The sequence below is a fragment of the Mirounga angustirostris genome, unplaced genomic scaffold (assembly GCF_029215605.1).
Source record: "Mirounga angustirostris isolate CCGP_5_RB_7025 unplaced genomic scaffold, mMirAng1.0.hap1 SCAF_16, whole genome shotgun sequence".
In the NCBI taxonomy this organism is placed as follows: domain Eukaryota; kingdom Metazoa; phylum Chordata; class Mammalia; order Carnivora; family Phocidae; genus Mirounga; species Mirounga angustirostris.
Window position 1 is genome coordinate 16,698,687 of NW_026991724.1, and position 27,280 is coordinate 16,725,966.

Genomic DNA, 27,280 nt, shown 5'->3' on the forward strand with positions numbered 1-27,280 from the left:
CTTCGGTACTTCTGTCAAAAATTAAATGACCATTTAAGTGTATTTCTGAACTCTACTCTGTTCCATTAACCTACTGGTCAATCCTTATGATAGAATCCCACTGTCTTGATTGCTGTAGCTTTACAGTAAATCTTGAAGTAGTATGAGTCCTAAATATTCTTTTTTTTTTTTTCTTTCAGTATTGCTTTGGATAGATATTCTAGGTCCTCCACATAAATTTTAGAATCAATTTGTCTTTTTTTTTTTCAATTTGTCATTTAAAAAAGAAGTTGGCTAGGGGTGCCAGTGTGGGTCAGGCAGTTAAGCTTCTGACTCTTGGTTTTGGCTCAGGTCATGATGTCAGGGTTGTGGGATCGAGCCCCTTCTTGTTGGGCTCCCTGCTCAGCGAGGAGTCTGCTTCCTCTCTCCCTCTGCCCCTCCCCCTGCTCATGCTTTCTCTCTCAAATAAATCTTAAAAAAAAAAAAGAAGAAAGGGGTGCCTGGGTGGCTCAGTTGTTAAGCGTCTGCCTTCGGCTCAGGTCATGATCCCAGGGTCCTGGGATCGAGTCCCACATCGGGCTCCCTGCTCAGTGGGAAGCCTGCTTCTCCCTCTCCCACTCCCCCTGCTTGTGTTCCTGCTCTCGCTCTCTCTCTGTCAAATAAATAAATAAAATCTTTTAAAAAAATAAATAAATAAAAATTAAAAAAAGAAGTTGGCTAGGATTATGGAGACTTTCTTGAATCTACATATCAATATGGGTGGAATTGACAAACTAATAATACTAAGTCTTCCAAGCTCTGACACAGCATATATCTACTTTTATTAGGTCTTCTTGAATTTCTCTCAGCAATGATTGGCAGTTTTCGGTGTACAGAACTTGTCTTTTGTTAAACTCACTTACATGAGCATTTTGTTTTTTGATACTACTGTTAAGTGGAATTATTTTTTTTAATTTCATTTTTCCAATTGTTTGCTGCTGATATACAAAATTAAAATTGATTTTTAAAATAATAACCCTGCATCCTGTGAAGTTGCTAACTCCCATTTATTAGCTCTGTTGTAGATCGCTTAGTATTTTTTTTTAAGATTTTATTTTTTTTAGGGGCGCCTGGGTGGCTCAGTCGTTAAGCGTTTGCCTTCAGCTCAGGTCATGATCCCAGGGTCCTGGGATCAAGCCCTGCATCGGGCTCCCTGCTCAGCGAGGAGCCTGCTTCTCCCTCTCCTGCTCCCCCTGCTTGTGTTCCCTCTCTCGCTGTGTCTCTCTCTGTCAAATAAATAAATAAAATCTTTAAAAAAAAAAAAGATTTTATTTTTTTAAGTAATCTCTACACCCAAAGTGGGGCTCAAACTTAAACCCTAAGATCAAGAGTCACATAGTTTACTGACTGAGCCAACCAGGTGCCCCTTTTAGGATTTCTACATAAACAATCATGTCATCCTCAAATAGAACTTCTTCTACTTTTTACTTTCCAATTTTTATGTCTCTTGTGTTATTGCACTAAGATCTCCAATACAATGTTGAATACAAAAGGTGAGAGTGTATTTGCCTTGCTCATAAGCTTAGGGGGAAAACAATCATTATTTCACCATTAAATATGACATTAGCTCTAGATTTTTCATAGGTACCCTTTTTCACATTGAGGAAGTTCTTTTCTATTCATAATTTGCTGAGAGCTTTTGTCATGAACGGTATCAAAAATGTCTTTTTTTCTACCTGAGATTATCTTTCTTTTTTTCCTTTTTTCTGTTAATATGGTGCATTACATTGATTTTCCAATGTTCAACCAGCTTTGCATTCCTGAGATAAATCCCACAGGTTATGATGTATTATCCTTTTTATATATAGCCGATTTTATTTGTTAACATTTTGTTAGGAATTTTTGCATCTATGTTCATAAGAGATATTGATTTTTAACTTCCTTCCTTCCTCCCTTTCTCCTCCCTCTCCCTCTTTTTTTTAAGATTTTTTATTTATTTATTTGACAGAGAAAGACACTGCGAGAAAAGACACTAGCAGGGGGATGGGGAGAGGGAGAAGCAGGGCTCCCGTGGAGCAGGGAGCCTGATGCGGGGCTCGATCCCAGGACCCCGGGATCATGACCTGAGCCGAAGGCAGATGCTCAACGACTGAGCCACCCAGGCGCCCCGATAATGGATCCAATTTACTTACTAATAAAAGGGACATTCAGATTTTCTATTTTATCTTATGTCAGTTTGGGTAAGATGTAATTTTCAAGGAATTTGTCCATTTCATCTACATTGTCTAATTTATTGGCATAAAGTTGCTTACAACATTCTTTTAATAGCCTTTTCATATCATTAGTGTACTGATACGACTTCTTTTGTTCCTGATATTGGTGGTTTGTCTCTTCTCTTTACTAGGGGGCAGGGAAAAGGTGGTCAGTCTGGTTAGGGTTAATTAATTTTGTTATCTTTTCAAATAACCAACTTTTGACTTTGTTAAATTTATTTATTGTTTATCTGTTTTCTATTTTACAATTTCTGTTCTTCTCTTTATTATTTCCTTTCTATCATTTACTTTAGGTTTACTTTGCTCTTCTTTTCCTAGCTTCTGAAAGTGAAACATAGGCCTTTTTTTTCCAATATTAGGTTTTACAGCTATAAATATGTCTCTAAGAACAAACTGTGTTTGTTTCATTTGCAAAGTTTGGTATGTTCTATTTTTGCAATCATTCAGTTCAAAATATTTCCTAATATTCTCTGAGATTTATTGGACTATTTGTCATGTAGAACTGTGCTGTTTAATTTCCAAGTGTTTGGGGTGTTCCACATGTTGTTATTGATTTGTAATTTAACTCCATGGTGGTTAGGTAATTTACTCTATATGATTTTAGCCTTTTTCAATTTATTGGGATTTGTTTTATCACTCAGAATATGAACTACCTTGGTAAATATATCAAGGGCACTTGAACTTGAAAGTAATGTGTATTCTGGTGGTGGGTGCTTTGTTCTGTAAATATTAATTAGATCAAGGTAGCTGAAAGTGTTGTTTAAATCTTTTGTCTTTACTGATTTTTGTCTAGTTATTTTTTATTTTAAGATTTTATTTATTTGACAGAGAGAGACACAGAAAGAGAGGGAACACAAACAAGGGGAGCGGGAGAGGGAGAAGCAGGCTTCCTGCCAAGCAGGGAGCCTGATGCGGGGCTCGATCCCAGGACCCTGGGATCATGACCTAAACTGAAGGCAGACGCTTAAAGACTGAGCCACCCAGGCGCCCAGTCTAGTTGTTTTTTATAATTGCTGAGAGAGTGATGTTAAAACATCCAACTATGATAGTGAATTTGTGTATTTCTCCCTTTAATTCTGTCATTCTGTTAGTTTTTCCTTTGTGTATTTTGAAACTGTTATGTATGCTTATTATACCTTCCTGGTGATATTTATTATTGTGAGGCTTCTATTTTTATCTCCGATGACAGTCTCCATCTTAAAATCTACTTCATTTGATATGAATTTAGCTACTTCAACTTTCTTATATTTATTGTCTGCATACTACATCTTTTCACATCCACTTCCTGCAAACTCTCTGTCTCTCAAAGACTACTGTTGGGCCATTTTTTTTTTTTTAATCTATTCTGACAGATTCTGCTTTTTAATTGAAGTGCTTTAGACTAGTAACCTTTAATGTAATTACTGATACGGTTGAATGTTGGTCTACCATTTTACTATTTTTTTCTCTTTATCTACTATTTTTTTGTTTCTCTGTTCCTCCTCTCCTGCCTTCTTTTTGGGTTAACTGAATATATTTTAGAAGTCTACTCTAATCTATCAATTAGCTTTTTTGTTATCTTCTTTGCATTTTTTTTTTAAAGATTTTATTTATTTATTTGACAGAGAGAGAGACAGCGAGAGCAGGAACAGAAGCAGGGGGAGTGGGAGAGGGAGAAGCAGGCTTCCCGCCGAACAGGGAGCCCGATGTGGGACTCGATCCCAGGACCCTGGGATCATGACCTGAGCCGAAGGCAGACGCTTAACGACTGAGCCACCCAGGCGCCCATCTTCTTTGCATTTTTAAGAAGTGGTCACCGTGGAAATTATATATTATATATAATTATATATTATATTTGCTTTAAACATTCATAAGTATTTTAAGAAATGGAGAAAAAACTGGTTTCTTATATTTATTCTTATATGTGCTATTTCTGGTGTTCTTCATTCTTCCTGAAGATCCAAATTTCTACCTGGTATGATTTCTTTTTGCTCTGAAAAAAACTTCCTTTAGCATTTCTTAAAGTGCAGATCTGCTGTCCATGAGTTGTCTTAGATCTTGTTTATCCATAAATGTCTTTATTTACTTTTAAATGCTATCGTGCCCTTTTCTGGTTCCCACAAGACTTCAGGAAAAGTCTGCTTCACAAAAAGCCTGGTTACTGCTGCCTTGGGGAGCAGGGGGAGAAAAGCGTCTGTCGGGGCAAAAAGCTTCGCCCAGAGAGGACCACAGCTAGAGGGGCAAGAAGTCCAGCAGAGATGGAGAATCATGGCAGCAGAAATTGAGAACAGAGATGATGCAAACTGTCCTTCTTTCGACATGGGAGCACCCCAAAGTTTCTGCAATCATGCACACACCTCCAAGCCTCTCATTTGGATGTTAGAGGGAAAGTAACCTCAGAAACATGGAGCATTTGCGGGCATTCAGGTTACACAAAAGACAAGTTTAATTCAACTTGACCAGTATTATTAAGTGTGTAATATGTACTTTTAGTCCTCTGGGCCTTCATTAACACTTTTCAGAAATCTTACTTTTCAGCTAGGGAATGTGCAGACTCAGCAGAAAGGTTCCCTTCCCATTGGTCCGTGGGGTCAGCTGACTCCATGACTCCACCTGGGAAGTTGCTCACCAGCCAGAGGCTGCCAGATGTGCCCCATAAACAGGTAAACGTGTCAAAACAGAGAGAGCAGAGAAGAGCTTCCTCTCACCACCAGTGATCCCTGGGAAAGAACTTTTCCTGAGACACGTGTTGCTCGGCTCACCAAAGCCGGGCATGTCTGGGGCGCGTGGTGTGGGAACTTCTTTCCAGCTTTCCCTGGGAAAGAGTCATGCACGTGCAGGGCTAGGGCCGGGGCGAGGCAGGAGGAGCACGAGCCTCAAGTGCCAAATTGAAGAGGGCGCCAAAAATCTCAGAACTCAAGATAAAGAACATTTGACTGCAACATTTTTCCTTAAAAAGAAATTAACGTGAATAAGCTCTATGATGAACAAAGTATTAAAATTTCAAATAAGACAGTGTGACAGTGCTCTTGTGTAATTCACATCATCTGCCATCTCCGGCCTGGCCCCACCCACGCTGGGCCCTGTCTTTACTTAAAATGTTGGTGTTTCATTGGTCACGGATCTTTCTGCCTTACTCTTGATTTTAAAAAACATTCCATTAAAATGGCATTTATCTTGATTACTGTGGTTTTTGGCACTCCCTTAAATTTTGCACTCGCCTTACCCTAGTACCAGCCCTGAACATCTTTAAGAACCTCTTTAAAGTCTCCCCGGCCACTCCCCCAGCCCATCAAAAGAAATCCCCTAACATACTTTGATGATGAGAAGGCATTTTTTCATATATAAATGTAAAAAGCTTACTGGCAACAGTAATAAGAGCCAAAGGAGGGATCTGCCTAAACTCCTGGCACATTCATTGAGCAGTTTTATAAACAGGAGTTCTACAAACTTCTAGATCCCAGGGTAAAAATTCATCAACTAAAATGATCTTACATTTCTTCACTTGAACATAAGAGACTAAGAACTAAGGAGGCTGAAAAAGACAAGAATTGGAGTATATTTTGTTACATGGGTTATAATGTACATTAATGGATTATGTATTCATGGTTTCAATTGGATGGAATGATTAAATCTCAGCTCTGATACTTCATGGTGGAGTGTGGTCAGCATGGGTGCCATTCATAAAATACTGAATCCCTTTTACTTCGTCCCAATGCATGTCAGTAAAGGCAACATGGAATAGCAGTGAGAACTCTAGATTGTGAATCCCAGTTAAGATACGTATTACCGGGGCACCTGGGTGGCTCAATCATTAAGCGTCTGCCTTCGGCTCAGGTCATGATCCCAGGGTCCTGGGATCGAGTCCCACATCGGGCTCCCTGTTCGGCGGGAAGTCTGCTTCTCCCTCTCCCACTCCCCCTGCTTGTGTTCCTGCTCTCACTATCTCTCTCTCTGTCAAATAAATAAATAAAATCTTTAAAAAAAAAAAAAGATACGTATTACCCATAACAACTTGAGCAAGTCATGAAATGTCCCTAGGTCTCACTTTCCTCATCTGTAAAAGGGGGCTACAAATTTAGTTTAAATACCATGTCTTTAAAAAACAAATCTTAATTGCTTGCTCCTTTATTTTTTTTTTAAAGATTTTTTTTATATTTGAGAGAGAGAAAGAGAGTGCACCCTCCAGCGAGCATGGTGGGGGAGGGGCAAAGGAAGAGGGAGAAACAGACTCCCCGCTGAACAGGGAGCCCCACGCGGGGCTCCTTCCCAGGACCCTGGGATCATGACCTGAGCCAAAGGCAGACGCTTAACTGACTGAGCCACCCAGGTGCCCCGCGTGCTTCTTTATCTACACTAAATAATTACAGGTCCTCTTGATTATCCTTGGTGTCTAAAATTATAAAAGCTAATTTTGAAAAATAAAGAATTATTTCTGAAGAACATTTTGAAAAAGAAGACAGGAATAAGTATAGTCAAATTTTGTTTTAAAGAATAATGATCACAAAACTTTCTGGAGTCCAACAAATTGGTATGCATATGCCAAATGGGAGAGGCAGTGACCACTTCTAATGTGTAACTTAATAGAGTTCAGAATAGACGTTCTGAGGGGCACCTGGCCAGCTGAGTCGGTAGAGCATGTGACGCTTGATCGCAGCGTGATGAGTTCGAGCCCCACATTGGGTGTAGAGATTACTTAAAAAAAAAAAAAAGCTCAGAATTTTTTTTTTAGCTCACTGGGTTAAAACATCAGTGAGCTGGGCTGATTAAAAACAGAACAAAACAAAACAAAACAAAACAAAAAACTGGGCTTAACATCTCAGCTAAAGCTCCAGCAGATGGAGGAGAAACTCTGCACTTGACAATGGTTGACTGTCATTTTTCGGGGGTGGAAACATCACATTCCCACCAGGACTTAATGAAGAATCCGGGTTCTATTATTAATTTCCTCCCCAAAGTCTAATCTTGTCAGGATTACAATTTGTGATTCTGACTATTTAGCATTTGGAAGTTTAGAATTATTCTTTAATTATTTTAGCAGACCATCCCCTTTGCTCCTCATTTTCAGTTCCAGCTTTTTTTTTTTTTTAAGATTTTATTTATTTATTTGACAGAGAGAGACATAGAGAGAAAGGGATCACAAGCAGGGGGAGTGGGAGAGGGAGAAGCAGGCTTCCCGCTGAGCAGGGAGCCTGATGCGGGGCTTGGTCCCAGGACCCTGGGATCATGACCTGAGCCGAAGGCAGACGCTTAATGACTGAGCCACCCAAGTGACCCTCAGTTCCAGCTGTTCTTTCCCACCTTCTAGCCAGGTGATTCTCTTAAGACCTTTGCCAAGAGCCCAATAAAGAGACACTAATATCTTAGAAAGAACAGGAACAAAACTCCTCTGAAGTCCCCTGTATAGTCTGTCTCTTTAATTAGCAATAATCGCACCTGCGATAAACCTCATTGGCTATCATACTGCCACTTGTAACAGCTTTGTTGAGATATAATTCACACACCATACAATCCACCCATTTAAAGTGTACAATTCAATGGCTCTGAGTATATTCAGAGTTGTGACCATCACCACAATCAGTTTTAGAACATTTTCATCACCCCGACAAGAAACCTTGTACCCAGTAACAGTTACCTCTCATTCTCCCATACCCCCCCAGCCCAGCAACCACTAATTCACTCTCCGTCTCTATCGATTTGCCTATCATGGACACTTCATATAAATGAATCATTATGTGGTCTTTTGGGAGGGGCTTCTTTCACTTAGCCTGACGTTTTCAAGGTTCATCCATGGTGTAGCATGTATCTGTACTTCATTTCTTTTTATGGTCGAATAATACTCCATTGTGTGGATATACATTTCATTTATCCATGCATCAGATGGTGACCATTTGGGTTCTTTCCACTTTTTGGCTATTGTGAATCATGCTGCATTGAACACGCTATACAAGTTTTTGTTGGATATATGTTTTCAATTCTCTTGAGTATATATCTAGAAATGGAATTGTCAGGTCCTATGCACCTTTATAGTTTTCAACGGAATAATGTGACAATGATCTATCTATTCCTGCATACAAAATTATCCCAAAGCTTCAGGCTTCAAATAACAGTAATCGTTTACTACATCTCATAGTTGCTGTGGGTCCGGAACTTGGGAGTAACTCGAATAGGAGGATCTGGGTCCAGGTCTTTCACGAGGTTGCAGTCAGATGCTGGTCAATGTGGAAATCCTCTGAAGGCTTGGCCGGAGCTGGAGATCCATTTCTAGGATGGCTCGCTCGCATCTGACAAGGTAGAGCTGGCTCTTGGCTGGGGCCCCAGTCCCTTTCCACACGGGCTCCCCCACAGGAATGCCTGAGTGTCCTCAAAGTAGCAGTCTTCCTCTAACACCAGCTAACCAAGAGACCAAGGTGGAAGCTGCATTATCTTTTATGACTTAGCCTCAGAAGTCAGACACTGTTGCTTTCACCAAATTCTACTGTCCACATAGGCCAGCCCTGATTCCTGAGGGAGGGTAGCAACCAAGGGGAAGAGGGAAGACACCGAGGGAGGAAGGTTGGAGACATCTTGGAGGCTGGCTACTGCAAACAGGTTGACTTCAAAGCTCTGTCCTCTGTCCTTCCTGCAGAGAGGATCCAAAGTGACAGATCCCAGGCAAGAGGTCAAAAAAGTCTGGAGGATCGTGACAGCACCGTGTTTCACTCCCTCCAGTGGGTGGATTTAACAACCTGCACTGGAGCTTCCTGACTCTCGTGCTGGGGAATTTGAGGAGAAGGAGAATCTAAGTGCACTATGTAATAGAAAGATAAAGAACTCCAAGCTTGCCTGTTGTCCTTGGATTATTGCCCCTGGTATTCACCTCTGGAAGGGCCAACCCTTTGTCTCCCTATCTGCATCAGCAAAATCTTCCTGGAATGTCATTTGGGTTATTTGATCCAGTAGTAAAATCCACAATCTCTCCTGGCAAATCAGCAAGTACTTATTAAGCATCTACTGTGTACCCAAGAGCAAATCCTAGGATCATTTGAGACCAGTGTAGATGGATACGCCAAAAATGGCCAGGCATGACCAAAATAGATTGTTGTCAAACCCACCTGTCTTGAGGCTTCAAAGGCAAGAACTGAAAAGGACTTTTTTTTTTTTTTTTTGAGCTAGCATTTAGAGTCGGTACTGCCCAAAGAATGCTTTCAGAATGTTTTTCATTTAGAAAATTCCTGAGGACTTGAAACACAAAGAAAGATCAAGGAACCATTCTAGAGGGGCGCCTGGGTGGCTCAGCCGTTAAGCGCCTGCCTTCGACTCAGGTCATGATCCCAGGGTCCTAGGATCAAGCCCCGCATCGGACTCCCTGCTCTGCGGGAGGCCTGCTTCTCCCTCTCCCACTCCCCCTGCTTGTGTTCCCTCTCTCTCTCTGTCAAATAAATAAATAAAATCTTAAAAAAAAAAAAAAGGAATCATTCTAGAGACTTTTAGTTAACGGACAACAAAATGTAATGTTTATCCTAGATTAGATCCTGGATGGGGAAAAAATGGCTGGAAAATACATTACTGGAAATTGGTGAAATTGGAATACAACCTGTAGATTATAGTATTAAATCAATACTATGTTAATGTTTCTGAATTTAAAATTATATTGTGGTTATGCAACAAAACATGTATGTTCTAAGGAAATACATATTGAAGTATTATGAGGTAAATGTAACTACAACTTAGTTTCTAGTGGTTCAGAAAAAAATTCTGCATATTCATATGTGCACACACACAAACAGAAAGAGACAGCAAACAAATGCAGCAAAATGTGAACAGTGAATCTGGGTGAAGGGTATACAGAAATTCTTTATACGTATACTATGTTTGCAGCTTTTCTGTGAAATTGAAATTGAAATTATTTCAAAATAAAAAGGTTTTAAGGAGAAAAGGAGGGGCGCCTGGGTGGCTCAGTCGTTAAGCGTCTGCCTTCGGCTCGGGTTGTGATCCCGGGATCCTGGGATCGAGCCCCACATCGGGCTCCCTGCTCAGCGAGAAGCCTGCTTCTCCCTCTCCTGCTCCCCCTGCTTGTGTTCCCTCTCTGTCAAATAAATAAATAAAATCTTTAAATAAAAAAAAATAAAGAGAGGGGCACCTGGGTGGCTCAGTTGGTTAAGCGGCTGCCTTCGGCTCAGGTCATGATCCTGGAGTCCAGGGATCGAGTCCCGCATCAGGCTCCCTGCTCAGCAGGGAGTCTGCTTCTCCCTCTGACCCTCCCCCCTCTCATGTGCTCTCTCACTCTCTCTCATTCTCTCTCTCAAATAAACAAATAAAATCTTTAAAAAAAAATTAAAGAGAAAAGGAAACTCCCAAGAGTCTTCTGTTAAGGACAGGATAGGCTGCGGCGTTACTGCTCCTTCATGGAATGGTATATCAAAGGAGTCAAGGTCAGCCGGGTGCCGATTACCCACATGACTAAGCCAATGCTGTGTGTCGGGTGCTGGAGGTGACAACTGTCTCAGTTGACAACATCTCCTGGCAGTTACTAAAAAGTCCAGGGGCGCCTGGCTGGCTTAGTGGGTAGAGCATTCAACTCTTGATTTCGGGGTTATGAGTTTGAGCCCCACACTGGGGTACAGAGATTACTTAAAAATAAAATCTTAAAAAAAAACCAAAAGCACCAGCATTACCAAAACTTTACATTGTACTGCGACCCCACAGTCAGCCCCTGAAAGTGACAGTCTCAGCTTCCTCCACCCCCGACTTCCAGTTGGGCAGCCGTTTCAACAGCTCCTCCGAGAGGTCCCGGATTGGGCAAGGGCACTGCTTGCCCTCTTGCTCCCCGAAATGGAGTGCATCCTTCTGCTCACTTGGGCTCTGGGCTGGAAGGCAGAAACCTGTCCTGTTCCCTCCATATAGGGGGCAGTGTGGCCAGAAATCCATGGCACAAAAGCCCCCCAAATTTCCAAGAACATCTCAGAGCCACAGAATCAGTCAAATGTCTTTGAACTGGCCCAGAGTAAGAAGGCCCTCCACACAGCACAGCTCAGGCTCAGATGTCAAGGGGCATGTTCTGACTCCCAGTCCACTGGATGAGCAGGAGGCAGCTGGGAGCTCCACTGACTTAGAAGAAACAGATCCAGTCAAGGCCCAGAGGATGCCCACGTTAAAAACAGTAGCCCTCTGGCCTTCAGAGTTCACTAAATATGAACATATGAACTCTACAAATTAGCTTCGATGCCAGCCAAGCCTGGGTATCACCATCTGCCTGCCAGAGCCAGCTGACTTCCAGTTAGCAGTGAGAGCAAGTGGAAAGGCCACCAGCCCCAGGCGCTTCAAAGAGGAGGAGGGCGGGGAGATCCCTGACAAGAGAATCTAATCACAGAGCCCCGAAGAGAACGACAGAAGAAGGTCTTGCTAGTTCCCGTGAAAGCAGGTACCAGACTGTGATGGCTCCAGGCAAGCCCACAGCCCAGCCACCACCTGCTGGGGACAAAGACCTTTCTCCTCCAGCTCCGACTCTCTGATGTGTGTGTGTGGGAAAGACCAGCCTCCCACTGTGTGCCATTCACAGAGGACACTCTTGGCTTCCCTAATTACCTGAGACCAGGCAAAGGAATCACAGGCCCAGCACAGAGCAAGTTCTCGTGAAGAGCAAACTCTTTCATGGCACTTATCAAGTGCCAGGCACTGTCCTAGGCGCTTTACGGATAACTCATGCAACACCCGCCCCCTGGTAACCCTATGAGGGTAGTACTCCTGTTATCCCCACGTGGCAGGTAGGGAAACGGAGGCAAGAGAGATAAAGAAACATGCCCAAAGTCACTGACCTAGTAAATAATGAAGCCAGGATTTGAGCCCTGGCTTACACATGTGCTTTTTAACCACCTTCTATGCAACTGAGGAAATAAACACATTTCAAAAACCATATACAGACAGGACGAGATAGATAAGGGGGTCTGCAGAGCAGGTATGTGGATGATAGGAAAGTGGAGTGGGTCTCACTGTTACCTAGGGTACTTATAATCAGTACCATCTCATCCACCCATTCGTTCATCCTCTCACATTTCGAATTTAGGGCGTACTCGGGGTTAGAACGGGAGGAAACAAGAGGAGCACAACTTAGATAATGAATTGAAACTGAACACACAAACAGTGAAAGACAGAGAGGAGGAGGATCTGGGGCCGAGTGAGTCGTGCTGAGGTCTGCAGCAGGGTGGAGGGCCACAGCTCCCAGAAGCATTCCCTGGCCACACACACACACAGCACACAGGTTGGGGGTCCTCCTCCACCTGCCACACCGTATCCTTATTGTAGCATTTTCCACAATGGGTTGCAGTTTCCTAGCTGCTTCTCTGCCCACTACTAATTTCTGTATCTCCAGTGCCAGGCACGGACTAGTCATTCAGTGTTTGTTGAATGACTTGCTGAGGGAAAAAGGCTTGAGGGAAAAGAGCTCAGCTGCACTAAGGGGAAATGAGCAGCAGGCTCACCTGAGCAGGGCGGGCTAGAACAGGGTTTCTCAAACTGGAGGAAACATGAGAAGCACATAGGGATCTGTGAAAATGCAAATCCTGATTCAGTAGGCGTGGGGTGTGGCCTGAGCTTTTTTATTTCCAGCAAGCTCGCTGGTGATGCCCCTACTCCTGCTCCCTGAATCCTACTTGGAATGCTGAGGCCCCTGATGACCCCTGACCCTTCTCATCCCCAAAGGAGCATCATTCCGTGCTCGGGCCCCCTTCCTCTGTCCCTGTGCCCCTTCTTTGCTGCCCTCACACAGCCTTAGCCACTGATCCCATTTGCCTTCCGGCCCAGATCCAGATTTGAAGACCACCTATCCAAATCGCTGCAGTTCCCACAGTGTGGCCCACGGGTCCCAGGGTGGGCCCGGTGAGGGGGCTCCTACGGTCAAGGATATCGCCCAGATCACCCCCCACCCCCAGGTGATCACAGGATCACAGGATCACTGCTCACCTTGGCCTCTTTTAGGCTCCCCGCAGTCCCGCAGTCTTGCGATGACAAAGGCTTGTTCAGGAGCTAAAAGGACGGCTGAGACAGGGGAGGGACTTAATGGCCCACAGTCCTCCTCAGCACCACCCCTACCTACTCGGACCCGGAAACAGCGGTGTCCCATCCATCCGGATTGCCATCCTCAGGAGCAGCTTATGGACATAGGGAAATTCTAGAACTACATAGGGAAAAGGCAAGGTTTGTCTTCTTGGGGTGGGGGGGGGAGGTATCCTTTCCCTGCCACTGACGCTCTTTTTTTTCCCCCCGACATCTTCAGGACCCTGGTCTCTTACCCCTCGGTCTATTAAAGGATCTGATGCCATCGTATATGCTGAACTGTCCGTGACTGATAAGACTCCAACACACCACTCCTCAAGGCCTGTTGTTCCCGCTTCGCTCCTCTACCCTCAGCCCACATCCATTTTTTATCCCTCTCTGTCCCTGGGACTCTGGCCCCTTGGGGCCTCCCTTACCCTCTGGCTTCCAGGGCGGGGTTGGGGAGTGGCCGGCCAGTGGGCGGGACTGCGGGGAGAGCTGAGGGCAGGGGAGCTACACATCACTGGCCAGTGGCTGTCTCTCCACAGCCTCGGTCCTCCACAGCTCATTTTTACCAGGCTCCCTTTGGCCCTTCCACCCTAGGGTGCTACCCGCTGCCTGCCACCACACACCCTGGCGCGCCTCACCATCCCTGCTGGCTCCTTCCATCCTGCCCACTTCACTGTCAATAGTCCTGTCACTGTCTTCTTTTATTTTAATTTGCAGTTAAACCCTTTTGAGTCTGCCTTCTGTTTTCTTGCTAGGATTCTGACCAAACAGAAAGTTGCATTTTTACCAAGCACTGGGTCCCAGTTTTGTTTAAGCCAAAGCAATGAAGCTCTAACGGTAGAATGGGGGGCTAGAGGGAGCCCAGAGAGAGAGAGAAGGTATTTTTGAGGGGGAGAAGGGTGCCAGTGTTTCTCAGTGCCTTGAAATCCAACTACATCAAGGTCTGCCTGGGAGTTCGCATCTCATTTTATTCTCTTCAGCCATCAGGATCTCGGGATTGTGGGAATCAAGGACGACAGAGACCAGGCCCCAGGTCCCAGAACCTCACGCTCAGGGACACTCCGGCAGGGCAGGATGAAAGGCCTGGAATGGAATTGAATGTGACAGGCAGCCAAGCAGGGCAGAGCTGCAGAGATAAGGGCCTAATCAGAGTTCAGACAGAGAACAGAGGCAGAACAGCAGGCGGAGGCTTTGTTCCAACGCTGGGGACCTGGGAGGACCCCGCAGGGTGGGGGAGAAAGTCACATGGGACCTTGGAGCGCTGCAACGCAGCCCATCAGCAGCCTCAGCCCAGAAGCCAGAGCAGGCCCCTTTCTGCAGCCTCCTTGGAGGCCCAAGTGGTTTATATGCTCCTCCTCTGGGTTCTTACTGCGCATCTACTTGACTCGAGCAGCTCCCACGGATCCAGCGCTTGCCCTGCGCACGAGCTCGTTCGATCCTCCCTACCACCCTGTGGGTGGGCGTTATTCAGCCCTTTTTATAGCTAAGGAAAGTGAGGCTCAGTCCAAGTGCCTGGCCCACAAATTTATAAATAGACACTGAAGGAACCAGAATTTGAATCCAGACTGCCTGGCTCCAATATGCACTCTCTCGAGCACTGGCTTATCCACTGTGATTTCTAACTCCTCTAGTTACAGCAGCATCTACAACAGGTCAAGGGTGGACTGAGCACTTTGGATGGAGCCTTCACAGCACCCCCTGAGGTAGGTCCTAGTATTTCCCGGTACTTTCCAGGAAAGACACTGTCCCATCAAGAGGGTGACATCACTCTCTCCAGGGCCCTCAGCCAGGTCGTGGTGCAGCCAAGGTTTGAACCCAGGAGACCAACTCCAAGTTCATGCCTCCAGCCAAGACATTCTTCCAGAGCAGAGCCTAAATTATTATTATTTTTTTAACAGACCTTATTTGGTAGAATAGTTTTAGATTTACAGAAAAATTATGAAGATAATTCAAAGAGTTTCCTAAATACTCTGGCTAGGACTTTTCAATACCATGTTGAATAAAAGTGGCGAGAGTGGGCATCCTTGTCTTGTTCCTGATCTTAGAGGAAAAGCTTTCAGCTTCCACTGTTGCGTATGATGTTAGCTGTGGGCTTGTCACAGATCGCCTTTATTTATTTATTTTTTAATTTTTTTAAGATTTATTTATTTAGGGGCACCTGGGTGGCTCAGTCGTTAAGCGTCTGCCTTCAGCTCAGGTCATGATCCCAGGGTCCTGGGATCGAGCCCCGCATCGGGCTCCCTGCTCGGCGGGGAGTCTGCTTCTCCCTCTCCCACTCCCCCTGCTTGTGTTCCTGCTCTCACTAACTCTCTCTCTGTCAAATAAATAAATAAAATCTTAAAAAACAACAACAACAACAAAAAAAGATTTATTTATTTATTTGTGTGGGGGGGAATTGAACACAAGTCGGGGGGAGCGGCAGAGGGAGAAGCACGCTTCCCACCGAGCAGGAAGCCCTATGTGGGGCTCGATCCCAGGACCCCGGGATCATGACCTGAGCCAAAGGCAGACGCTTAGCCAACTGAGCCACCCAGGCGCCCCTTGAGTTTTCATTTTAATCACCTGGCTCACCACAACAAGCACACTCCTTAAGCCCCATCTCTATTTTCCCCATCCTTCCACCCACCTCCCCTCTGGTAACCATCAGTTTATTCTCTACAGTTATAGTTAAGAGTCTGTTTCTTGGTTTGTCTCTCTCTTTTCTCCCTTTGCTTGTTTGTCTTGTTCCTTAAATTCCACATATGAGTGAAATCATATGGTAGTTGTCTTTCTCTGACTGACTTATTCCACTTGGCATTATACTCTCTAGCTCCATCCATGTGTTTGCAAATGTCAAGCTTTCATTCTTTCTGATGGCTGAATAAACACACGGCCTTTATTATGTTAAGGCACAGTCCCTCTATACCTGCTTTGTTGAGAGTTTTTATCATAAATGACGTTGAATCTTATCAAATGCTTTTTCTGCACTTATTTAGGGGATCCTATAACTTTCACCCTTCATATTGTTAGTATGGTGTATCATACCGATGGATTTGCATACAGAATATGCATCCGTGGAATAAATCCCACTTGACCCACAATGTAGGATCCTTTTCATGTATTGTTCAATGTGGTTTGTTAATATTTTGTTGACGATTTTTCTCTTCTTGTGGCATTCTTGTCTGGTTTTGGTATCAGGGTAATGTTGGCGTCATAAAATGAGTTTGGAAGTGCTCCCTCCTCTTCTCTGTTTTTTGGAGGAATCTGAGAAGAACTGGTATTAATTCTTTAATTAATTCTTTAAATGCTTGGGAGTATTCACCAGTGAAGGCATCTAGCCCTAGACTTTTGTTTGTTGGAGCTTTTCGATGATGGATCCAATCTCTTGACTAATAATCTTTCAGATTTTCTATTTCTTCATGAAATAAAGACAAATAATGATCTCACTCATATGTGGAATCTAAAAAATGAAAGAAACAGGGGCACCTGGCTGGCTCAGTCGGTAAAGCATGCAACTCTTGATCTCGGGATTGTGAGTTTGAGCCCCGTGTTGAGTGTAGAGATTACTTTCAAAATACATAAAAAATAAAACACACAAGCAAACCAACAATGAACCAAACTCATCAATACAGAAAACAGATTGGTGGTTGCCAGAGGTGGGGTTGGCAAAATGGGTGGTCAAAAGGTACTAAAAAAAAGAAAAGAAAAGAAAAATTTCCATACATCCCAGGCCCAGTTTCCCTTACTGTTAACCTCTTACATTAGTGGGGTATATTTGTCACAATTAATGCACCAATGTTGATATGTCATTATTCACTAAAGTCCATAGTTGATGCAGATTTCCTCAGCCTACCTACTATCTTTGTGTGTCCCAGGATCCCATCCAGGACACTATATTACATTTAGCCTTCATGTCTCCTTAGGCTCCTCTTGGCTATGACAGTTTCTCAGACTTTCCCTGTTTTTGATTACCTCAACAGCTTTTTAAATTGTGGTTAAAAAGCAACACATAAAATTTACCATCTCAACCATCCTTAAGTGTACAGTCAGTAATATTAAGTACATTCACACTGTTGTGCAACAGATCTCCAGAATGTCTTCATCTTGCAAAACTGAAACTCTATACTCATAAACAACTTTTTTCCCAATCCCCAGCCCCTGGTAACCACCATTCTACTTTGTGTTTTGATGAACTTGACTACTTTTTTTTTTTTTTTTTAGTAACCTCTACACCCTACGTGGGGCTTGAAGTCACAACCCCAAGATCAAGAGTTGCATGCTCTACCAACTAAACCAGCCACGTGCCCTCTCACTACTTGAGATACCTCATTTAGGTCTGGAATCATACAGTATTTACCTTTTCGTGACTGGCTTATTTCACTCATCATAATGTCCTTAAGTTTCATCCATGTTGTAGCACATGTCAGCCTTTCCAAGGCTGAATAATATCCCATTGTATGTATGTACCACATTTTATTTATATGTTCATCCATCAACAGATAGTTGGGTTGTTTCCAGCTTTTGTCTGTTGTGAACATAAGTAATCGAGAAACCGCCATGTTGTTTTCCATAAAGGTTGTACCATTTTACCTTCCTACCAACACTTGTAATTCTCTAGGGCTTTTTGACAGTAGCCATCTTAATGGATCTGAGGTGGTATCTGACTATGGTTTGGCTTTCTTTTCCCCAGTGATTGTGATGTTGAGCATCTTTCGTGTGCTATTGGCCATTTACACATCTTCTTTGGAGAAATGCCTACTAAGTCCTTTGTCCATATTTTTATTGCTGAGCAATCAATGCATATGTCACAATTTATTCATCCGTTCCCCTGTAGATGGGCCTTTGGGTTGTTACTGGTCTTGGCTATTGCACATAAAGCTGCTGTAGAAGTCTTTTGTGGGTATATGTTCTCACTTCTCTTAGATAAATACTTTTTGTACATTCCTGTATCTACCAGTACTTTGGCCCTAGTTGGTACTCAAATAAAGCGGACTGAGGTAAAGTGGACTGAGTCACAGAACTAAGAGCTCTGAGGTAGTAATAATCATTTCTTATAACAAAGTTTCAAAGGTGAACATGAATACCAACAGTACAGGCTGAATAAAAAGAAAGGACATCTGAGGTAGAGACTTAGTGATTCCGTTAAGAATTTTGAAAAAGGATAGGCTTTGAAGAAGAGCCAAAACATGGGGATGATCAGGAAACTTCCTCCTGCAAGGGACAGAGCCTTCTCTCCCCCACCTGGCTGGACAGGGATTCCTGGAGGGTGTCTTGCTGGAGTCACAATGGAGAGCTCAACATGGGGGAGGCAGACCCAGCCAGAGCAAAGATTATGATGCCCATAGCTTGTTAGAGAGATTTTCTTGTGATGTTTTATATCTTGTTGAGGAGCATTAATACTCTTTGCTTTTTCCTCTCTAAATCCACTCCTGACTTGCCATACTGAGAAAGTTTGCCCTGGCCAGGATAACCCAGAACAGGACACAGTCCAGCAAACTTTTCTCCTTGGCTCTAGAAGATGTTTGTGTGTAGTCGGGAAACCTGAGTTTCTGCCTTTAACTCGCTGTGTGTGCCCTTGTCTCCAAAGTTCCTTCCAGCTCTGAAATATTACGACTTCGCAATTATACTTCTTTCTTTAGTAAGTATGTTATTTATTTATTTATTTATTATTATTATTATTTTTTTTTTTTAGTAATCGCTACACCCAATGTAGGGCTCAAACTCATCACCCTGAGATCAAGAGTCGCATGCTCTTCGGACTGAGCCAGCCAGATGCCCCTCTTCAGTAAATACTTTTTTCTTATTACAGAGGTATATGTGTTCACCATAGAAAGTTAGAAAATATAATAAGGGAGCAGAAGAACATATAAGATCACTCATAATTCCACCACCCAGTGCTAACTCTTATTAACACACACTCATTCATATAAAAATGTGTTGAGTGCCTGCCATGTACTGAGCAGTTTGAAATACACCTTTCTAGGCTATTTATATTTATGTTTTAATGAGATCAACCTGCTTTGTAACCTGCCTTTCCCTCAACAGACAGTTGTGAACATATTGCCAGGTCAGTATATATTTTCCTACAACGTTCCAGGTTTTCATTAGTAAACACGCTCAGAGCTAGATTTTGAACAAAGTCATAACCATTTTTTTTTTTTAAGATTTTATTTATTTGACAGAGAGAGACACAGCGAGAGAGGGAACACAAGCAGGGGGAGGGGAGAGGGAGAAGCAGGCCCCCCGCCGAGCAGGGAGCCCGATGCGGGGCTTGATCCCAGGACCCCGGGATCATGACCTGAGCCAAAGGCAGATGCTTAACGACTGAGCCACCCAGGCGCCCCAAGTCATAACCATTTTTTTAAGACAATTCCTAGAAGTGGAATTACTAGATCAATTAGTAATCACACTTATGCGTCTGGGCAATGCCAGGTGGCCTGTGTCCCCAGCCTTTCTTTACGTCCTTCCCCTCACACATACACAGTGAACAGGGATAGAACTGTGCTGTCCCTTATAGCAGGCACTAGATATGTGTGGCCATGTAGATTTAAGTTAAAATTAATTAAAATAATATAAACGATTCAGGTCCTCAACTGCACAAGCCACATTCCAAGCACTCAATAGACATACGTGACTAACGGTTACTGCAATAGTTCAGAAAACATTTCCATCATCACACAAAGTGCTCTTGGACATCACTGGTCCAGAACAATGTTCAATTGATGGGAACTGTTAACTATTTTCGGGTGGAGAGATTTGGGGGAATTTTCCTTCTTATTGTATTTCTTGGCCCCAATATAGAGCATTTATCAATGACTCTTCTATATTTATTATGTGTAAAGGCTTCTTCCCTTTGGAGGGCTATACCTCATTTCCACTAGCCACCTGTGGATGTTTGATTATGGGAAATCTCCAGAGCCCTTATGGTGGGTCACTGGTTTGAATTCAAATTTCCTTCCTGGAGATGGAGCTCAAAAAAGGTGTATTAAGAATCTTTATATAGGGGCACCCGAGTGGCTTAGTTGGTTAAACTCAGCCTGGAGCCTGCTTAAGATTCTCTCTCTTCCTCTCCCTCTGTGCCCCTCCCCGCCCCTGCTCACATGTACTCTCTCTCTCTTTCTAAAAAAGAATATAAATTTACTTATATATGCATAAAGAAATTCTGGAAGGATACCTAAAAAATTAGAAACATTACTTACCTATAGCATGGGGAGTGGGTGTCTCTGCAGATGAGGACAAGAATGGGAAAATTTCTTATGTGAATGTATCACCTATTTAAAAATAGATTAAAAATAAATTTAGAATACATCTTTTTAATAGCATGCAATTGTAAAAAATATAGTAGGCAGTGAAATTCCTTTCCCTGAAGGTTATTGTCAGGTTAATAAGAATCCTTCCAGACTTGGGTCTGTTATAGACAATCACATATGATAGCTTTATTGTATAAATGGCTGGTGTGTTCTCATTCCTTAGAAACCACCAGAGTCCTACCTCCCTTCCTGGTAATAAGAGCTAGAAAAAGGGCTTCTGAAGCTCCAGGACTTCCCACCGTCCCCTCACCTCTCCAGGTGGCCCTTGCTAACACTCGATGTCTCTTTTGAAAGCCCTTGTGTCAGACCCGTTTCCAGGTGATTGCAGAACTCGTGCCAGTCATTAGCCAGCTATGGAGGTCTCCAGGTGGGTTTGCCTCACTGACCTCGCAGATTCAGACCCTTTGCTTCTTGCCCTCTCCCTTCCTCAGGTGTCTCTCTGTGCACACCTTTCCAAGGTACTGCGGGTGAAGGGAGTGAAGAGTGTTTCCGCAGTACTGGGTGGAGCCTTGGTGTATGAAAGAGGCAGGGACTCGGGGCATAAGTCACCTCCAGGTCCCCTGTCCTCCAGGAGACTGGTAACAGCCCGTTAACCTACTGCTCTTGTCCAACCTCAGTTCCATATCCACTCCCAACCCCCACCTTGCTGGACACATTTCTGAACCTTTCTTATGTCTTTGCATTTCTGTGATGGGTTTAGCCACATTGACCCTGGAGAGTCCGTTCTCCACTCCTTCCCTGGGTGCATCATGGTCCCTACCTACCTTTACTAGGTTGGGGAGTGAGTGAGTAAGGGGCATTTCCAGAGGACTGAATGGGCCTGGAGTCAGTGTAGGAAGGAGGTGGGGACATATGGTGTGAGTCATCCACAAGTGTCTCTGATGCTCCTGGAATTCACCGCCCAGTACCAGGACCAAATAGAGAAATCCCAGTTGTGGCGAGTGGTGTGCCCCCTCCCTGAGAGGCCCAGTAACTGGTCTAGCTTCAAAGGCTGTTCTCCCAGCCACACAAGACTGATACCAGCAAATCCATGGAGACAGAAAGTAGATTAGTGGTTGCCAGGGACTAGGGTTGGGGGGATGGGAAGTGACTCTTAATGGGTACGGGGCTTCTTTTTGGAGTGATGAAATGTTCTGGAATTGGACTGTGGTGGCAGTTGCTCTGTGAATATACTAAAAATCACTGAAGTATACACTTTAAAAGGGTGCATTTTATGAAATGTGAATTGTATCTCAATAAAAAATCAATTTATCCCTGGTGGTCTAGTGGTTAGGATTCGGTGTTCTCAATAAAAAAAATCGATTTATGGGTTTGCAAATCTACTGAGATCCAATTGACATGCAATAAAACACAACCATTTCAAGGTAGAGTTCAATGATTTTTGGCAAAGACACCATGCCACCATCACTCTCATCAAAATATAGAACCTGTCCATCACCCCAAAAAGTTCCCCTTTGCCCCTTCAGGATTTTTTTCAACAAAAATGAATAGAACACAGACTATCAGAATTCATCACACACAGTAAGGGTATTATTTCATAAAATGAACGTTTCCGCTACATTTAAAGATACATACACATGCATGATAACGTTGTGATGTGGGCCACCATCAAAAAAATGTAAACGCTCCCACAGAAACATGAAGTACCATGCAACGCTTGGTGGTGGTTGTAGAAGGTGCTAAGTACTCGCTCTGACGGCCACTACATGCTGAGAGTTCTGCCAGGCACTTAGCGGGCGTCATCTCATTTAATCCTTCCAACCACCACTTACCTGTGTCTCATCACCTCATTCCACAGATGAGGAAACCAAGGCTTCCCTACCTGCGCTGGTAGCTGGTTCTATCTGATCCCAAAACATACTGTCCTTAATGCCCTGGTTTCCTCTTGATGGGCTTATGACGCCCGCTGAAACGTCAAAGCCTGGAGGATACAGGCAGTTATCTAGCAGTCAGCCTCTTAATTCACTCGAGCACAGTACTGAGAGAGAAAAAGAAGACACAGTCCTCCCTCCAGGGAGCTTGCAGCCCAGTAGGGAGCATCCGCCAGATAGCTAAAAGCACCAAAGAGAAGGCCACATTGTCATGTTGCTCTTTTTCACCCTGGGTGTGACCCGGGGTGTGATGGGCTGGCTCTTCCTATGCGCAGGCCCTCGGAACGTCACCCCGGCCTTTCTCTGGCACAATCCTGGGCAGCTAGGCCAGGTGGAACCTGCCAGGCCCAGTCCATTCGAGGTTGCTCTGAAAGGCCTGAGGCGGGGGTCTTAGGTGACACACACACAGTCCTGAGGCTGCCGGAGGCCCAGGCCCTAGCCTTGCTGGAAACCTTGGAGCCTTCCAGAACCCTCCAGAGTCTTCTACCAAGCAACTGGCCACAGAGCACCTGGGGCAGGATTTACAGCACAGAATTCCTTTGTCATTAGGGTCTTTGTTCCTGAGGGTGCCTCCGTGATAGACGGGTAACCGCCATCAGTCTCTCATTGCAAAAGGGTCAAGACCTATAGCATAGGTTCTACCTTCCAGTTAGCCCTAATTGATTTCACCCAAATTGATTTACTGCTAATGAGCCTGTTTGTCTCAAGACCCAAACTTTCTTTATTAGATTCTCTGGCATCATTAAATCTTCCGACCATCAGGGACTGTCTTAAAACACTATTCTTAAACATCACTGCACTCAACACACCCCTGTGGTCTGGAAAAGTCAGCAGACCCCCAACAGAGACCAGTTTTCATCCCAGGTGTAGCTAAAAACCCCGCGAGTCTCATGGTCATTAAGCCTCCTCATTGCCCTCACCTGGTCTCGCTGGCCAGGGCTGATGTGGAAAGAACTGGAGTCAGACAGACCTGGGTTTGGATTCCAGCTCTGTCCCTTGTTAACTGTGTGACCTTGGGCAATTTACCTAACCTCTCCAAACTTTGGTTTCCTCATCTCAAAAAAAAAAAAAGAAAGAAAGAAAGAAAAGAAAAGAAAAAAGAAAAAAAAATGAGGCTAACATCCCAAGCCTTGCTGGGTTATTGTGGGATTACCTGAGATCGAGGTATGCAGTTGGCACTTAATACATATCAGCTCTCCTTTTCGTTCCTTTCGTTGGCCTGCCAAGGAGATTAACATTCTGCAGAGACAAGAACAGCCAAGCAACTTTCTCTTAAGGAGGATTTGTATCTTTGTTTTTCCTGGAAGGGGATGAACAGGAAACCTCAGACTGGCAACACCACCAAAACCTTGGCCCTTCTCAAATGTATTAAGGGGACGTTTCCACGGGGTCTCAACCGCCGTGCGTTACAACGTACTACGCACCACGCGTGCTCACCTGGAAAACAGTCCTCCTCGCTCCGACTGCAGCGCCCCCAAGAGGTGCGAGCAACCATCGCCCCACCCCCTGGACCCCTCATCGGCGTGGCCTCCACTTCGGCTCTTGCGGCTCAAAACATGCTTCTCTCCAGGAGGCCAGTTCTGAAACCGCAAAGGAGAGGACACCAGACGCCAGCTCTGGGCCCCTGCGTGCTCTTTCCCCGCAGAGCCCACCGCGATCTGCCCCCCGCCGGCCTCTCCCCTTTCTTCTCCTCCCTCCCCACGCCGGACTGCCTGCGCCTTCCACAAATCCTTCCCTTACCCCCCACCCCCCCACCCGCGCGCCAGTCTGTTCCAGCCTCAAGGCCTTGCAGCAGCTGTGCCCTCCACCTGGAGTCTCCTCCCGATGGATGCTTCCTTTTCAATATTCAGGCTTCAGATTCAGGGCCACCTGCTCAGAGAGATCTTCTCTGATCCTGGAGGCGCCGCCGTCACATCTATCACGTCGCGCTACTTATTTTCATCCTTGCGCTTGTCACTACCTAGAATTCTCTGGTCCCTTGTCTAAGTCTTATTCACCATGCCCACCCACCCCACCCCGGCCCGGCTGCCTAGAACAGCGCCTGGCACACGGCAGGTGCGTCACCCGCGTTTGTTACCTATATGAACCCTTTTGTCTTACCATCGAAGCATAAATCAATGATCTTCAGGATGGTCTCTCTTCAGAGGAGAGCCCCTCATATGTAAGTGTCTAGACAGTCCTTTTATTTCTGGCAATTTTGGCGAAGTGACTTGCTTCTGGAATTTAACAAAACCAGACAACGCCTGTCTTCCTAGTCTCATCCAAAGCTGTGCCACCTCGTCCAGAACCTGCAGAGACTCTTGCAGCCTGGCCCCTCCGTAATAACTAGGCACGGATGAGACAGAAGTTTGACAAATCCCTCTGGAATATTCAGCTGCCTGAAAAACTGGGCACAGCCTCCTCCGTGGCTGGACACATGGGATTAATTCAAGCAGAAGCCAGGCAAGAACACTGGCCCCTGAGAATGCTAAAGAAAGGGAATTTTAAGATCCAGACTGAAAAGAAAGCGGGACTGGAGGGGAGGTGGGGGAGCGCAGGAAGGACTCACCCTCCTTCATCCAAGGGGTCTTAATCTGCTAGGATTGATACTAAATGTTAAATTGGGGACAGGTGCGTGCGTGCGCGTGTGCACGTGTGTGTTTTAGGGAGAGGGTCTATGGTTTTTATCAGGCTTGCAGTAGGATCTGTGCCCCAAAAGTTTAAGAGGCGCAGATCAAGAAGGCATGCAATTAGGTTAAAGAATCATCTCCATCCTAAACACGACCTGAACTGGAACAGTCACGAGAAAGGAAAAGTGCTTTGGGCTCCAAAGAAAACAACAGCCATTTCCAACAGGAATTGGCTGTCACATTCTCTGCACTTGGAAAAAAAATCAACAGAGCATCCGCCCAGCCTGCTCAAGGCCCATCCCTTAAGCCCAGGTCTCTGGGGAAGGCAGTGAGCCTTTGTTTTCCAGTCTGTGGGCAACTGGCTAGGCAAGAAGCCAGAGGGGAGAGACCTCGATGGAAGAAAATAGAGAGATGCGCCAAGCTGTGCGGCCTAGAAGCACCCGGAGGTGGACTCTGGCTGATGCCCCAAGGCCCATGGAGTGAGGAAGAAGGTGCTAGTTATGGACCCCTGATGTCTTCATTTGGCTCCAGGGAGGATGCTGGGCCTGCTTTGCCCTCTGGGTGCTCCGAGGCACGACCGTATTAGTCACAGGCCTGGGTGCTTTTCTGAGTCAGTTTTGGACTCCTCACGGTTGGGAGGCCTACCTGCGGCCACCGCAGCTATCCGACTTGAGCTCTTGCCTGTTTGAGGCCATGTGTCATGTCTGGTGTTCAGAAAGAACATTCCCTTCCCCTGGCCCTTCTTGCCTTTGTGAAGGGAGAACCTCGGACGTGGCAGGAGTCCCAATAAACGCTGGGAGGAGAGCTGTGAGCAGGCGGCAGGCCCCGAGCCAGTGTGCTGTGCCAGCCCTCGGTGTAACCTCCAGGGAGGGCACAGTCCACACACGTCCCGGCTTCCGAGAGGCAGGCCCTGGGTGGCAGCCTGCAGCCCTGGCCTCTCCGGGAGTCCCGTGGACTCACACTCAGACTGGCGTTGTGATTTTTTGATGTTTGTATGTGTTCTATCTTTAATATATCCCAGGCGGGATTCTTGATGTCCTTCCCTAAATCTGATTCTCCTCCAAGCTTCCCCATCGCAATACATAGCCCCTTCATCACCCAGCAGCTCCTCCTTCGGCTCCCAGCTAAGCAGCACCTCCTCCTTCTCCTTGCAGAGACCTTCCCAGGCGCTGAATCTAGTGTCGTCATACCCCCCGCCCCCCACACACACCCACACACCAAGATGCTCTCTTTCATGTCAGCCTGTTTGCTGACATGTACAAGTTACATTCTGTAACTTTTATTTTTCTGTATGTCTCTCCACTCAAAATGTCAGGTCCATGAGGACCAAGGGTCTTTATTGGCTTCTCCAGAGTCACTCTCCAGCCTTCTCCCCTGTCCTCTAGGCCTGAGGAGGCTGACAATGGGGCCTGCGTGGCCCAAGCTCCCAGAAGCCACTGGCAGCAGCCAGGCGAAGGGACGGTGGGTAGGTGGCCCCTCCCTGCCACAGCTCCTACGAAGCAGCCTTCTCCTACGGCTCTTGCCGGGTTCCAGCAACGACTTTCTCCCCTTGCCCTCCCAGGCCCCGGGTGGGGGAGGATGGCTGCCGTCTGTTGCCAACCCTGACATGCTGCGAACAGTCCATTCATGAAACTCCCCTCAGTGACCCATCTTAAATGTGCCACCTGATACCTGGCAATGGTTCTGACCAATACAGGGGCCATGTCTAACTCACTGGCCAGTGTCTCCCACCAGTGGGCTAAGGGATGTCTGGCATACCTCAGGGACTTAATACGTGGCTTTTGAATAAATGAATGCATAAGGATACTATGTTTTTATTTACATTTTTTTAAAGATAGAATTCATATACCATAAAACTCACCCTTCTAATGTTTCTAACTCAGTGGTTTTTAGTTCATTCACAAGCTTGTGAGACTATCACTAATTCCAGAACATTTTCTCATCACTTCAAAAAGAAACCCTGTACCCATTAGGGTCTCTCCCCGTTTCCCCCCACCCCTGGCAACCACAATCTACTTTCTGTCTCTATACACTTGCCTATTCTGGACACTTCCTATAAGCGGAATTATGTAGTATGTGGCTTTCTGCGCCTGCTTCTTTCACTTAGCATCATGTTGCCCACATGTAGCAACATTTCATTCCTCTTTATGCTCAATAATCTAATCTGTTGTCTGGAGAGACCACATCTTATGCACTCATTCATCAGTTGAAGGCGGTTTCTGGCTTTTGGCTATTATGAATAATGCTGCTATAAACATTCATGTACAAGTTTTTGTATG

The 27,280-nt window shown here is 45.1% G+C and overlaps 2 long non-coding RNA genes across 2 annotated transcripts; one reads left to right on the forward strand and one right to left on the reverse strand.

The window, feature by feature from the left end:
- The first annotated feature begins 8,284 nt into the window (after window positions 1–8,284).
- Window positions 8,285–9,699, forward strand: LOC135362867 (uncharacterized). Its single transcript, XR_010408262.1, has 2 exons — window positions 8,285–8,502; window positions 8,839–9,699. It is a non-coding gene; the product is annotated as an uncharacterized LOC135362867 (long non-coding RNA).
- Window positions 8,832–26,153, reverse strand: LOC123854948 (uncharacterized). Its single transcript, XR_010408261.1, has 5 exons — window positions 24,493–26,153; window positions 23,830–23,972; window positions 23,546–23,692; window positions 20,411–20,482; window positions 8,832–8,965 (listed from the first exon to the last, which is right to left on the reverse strand). It is a non-coding gene; the product is annotated as an uncharacterized LOC123854948 (long non-coding RNA).
- Window positions 26,154–27,280: the final 1,127 nt, after the last annotated feature.